Below are 2,084 nucleotides of genomic sequence, written 5' to 3' on the forward strand. Positions count from 1 at the left end.
CCTTGAGAAAGGGTTCATAAGGCCAAGCACATCACCATGCGGGTCTCCAATCGTGTTGGTGAGCAAGAAAAATGGTTCGTGGAGGATGTGCATTGATTACAGAGCATTGAATAAAATAATGATCAAGGATCGTTATCCTTTTCCTCGCATAGATGATCTATTAGATCAGTTGAAAGAAGATGTTTACTTTTCCAAGTTGGAATTGCGTAGTGGCTACCATCAGGTATGAATCAAGGGTTGTATGAATGGCTAGTTATGCCTTTTGTCTTAACTAATGCTCCTGCCACTTTCATGAGAGTTATGAATGATGTACTCCTACCTTTTATTGATGATTTTTTAAATGTATATTTAGATGACATTCTTGTTTTCAGTAAAACATGGGAAGAAAATTTGAAGCATGTAAAGCAGACTCTAGATGTTTTGAAAAAAGAAAATCTCTATGTTAAATTATCAAAATGTGAATTTGGCTAAACATATTTGAATTATTTGGGTCATGTTGTAGGGGGTGGTGAATTGAAGATAGATCCCTCTAAGGTTGAAGTCATTGTGAACTGGCCTAAATCCAAATCTGCTAAGGAAGTTAGGAGCTTCCTAGGAGCAACACAATATTGGAGAAAGTTTATTGCTAACTTTTCCTTGATTGCAGCTCCCTTACATGTTTTGACAGGATTGAACAAGGTGTTTCAGTGGGGAGGCAAACAGCAGAAAGCCTTCAACACCTTGAAAGAAAAGATCAGTACAACACCAGTACTAGCATTGCCAGATCTTCAAAGACCATTTGGGATTGAAACAGATGCCAGTGACTATGCCACGGGAGCAGTGTTGATGCAACATGGTAAACCCATATGTTATCATTCTGAGACATTTAATACTGTAGCAGTTAATTATCCCACATATGATAAAGAATTGTATGGATTAGTGCAGAGTGTGAAAAAGTGGAAACATTACTTAATGGGCAAAGAAACAGTTATACATACTGATCATTAGATATAAGAAGGGCATACACAATAAAGTTGCAAATATTTTGTCCAGACCAATCATAAATGTATATACTATACTTAAGCATAATTCAGTATTGCATGAAAGCTACATTGAACAATATGCTCAAGATGTAGATTTTAAATATGTTTATGCAACTTTAAGTCATGGAAAACAAGTAGAAGAATTGGATTATCATGTTAAGGACCCACTCTTGTATCATTTGGGAAAGTTATGCATTCCTCAAACTGAAAGAGTTAATATAATCCGAGAAGCTCACACTTCTATAATATCGGGTCATTTTGGTGTAAGTAAAACAGTTGCACAGCTGCAAAGATTTTGCTATTGGCCAAGAATGCATGAAACAATTTCTAGATATATTAAAGGGTATAAAATGTGTGCTAAAAGCAAGCCCAGCAATAGAAAACTAGGCTTGTACACTCCACTTCTAGTTCCTTCTCATACTTGGGAAAGTGTTTTCATGGACTTTGTTGGGGGATTGCCAAAATCTAGAAAAGGTCATGACTATTTATATGTTATTGTGGATAGGTTCAGTAAAATGTGTATTTTAATACCTTGTGACAAGCAGATTACAACTGAACATACATCAAAGATGTTCTTTCAGCACGTCTGAGTGCATTTTGTGTTACCCACTTCCATAGTATCTGATCAAGATTCCCGATTTGCTGGAAAGTTTTGGTCAAGTCTGTGGGAGTTGATGGACACCAAACTGAAGAAGAGCATAGCCTTTCATCCACAAACAGATGGCCAAACAGAGGTAGTCAACAGGACAGTGATCCAGTTTCTCAGGGGCTATTGCAGCAAGCATCCCAAGCTTTGGGATGAACATTTGTGTTATGTGCAACATGCTTACAACCGTGCTAAGAATTCTTCTACACAAATATCTCCTTTTGTGACTTGTTTTGGTTTTATACCAAGGTCTCCCTTGGATTTTGTCTTTAGTAAAGACATAACAGTTGATGGACACAATGATGTGGAAAAGCCAACTAAGTTCATTGAACAAATCCAAGAAATTCACCAGGCAATGCAGGAGCAACTAGAAGAGAGCCAAGCCAAGTACAAGGCAAGGCATGATAAGCATCGAA

The sequence above is a fragment of the Pinus tabuliformis genome, chromosome J (genome assembly GCF_031772625.1).
Source record: "Pinus tabuliformis cultivar Carrire ecotype Pingquan chromosome J, CPIR1, whole genome shotgun sequence".
NCBI classification, from domain to species: domain Eukaryota; kingdom Viridiplantae; phylum Streptophyta; class Pinopsida; order Pinales; family Pinaceae; genus Pinus; species Pinus tabuliformis.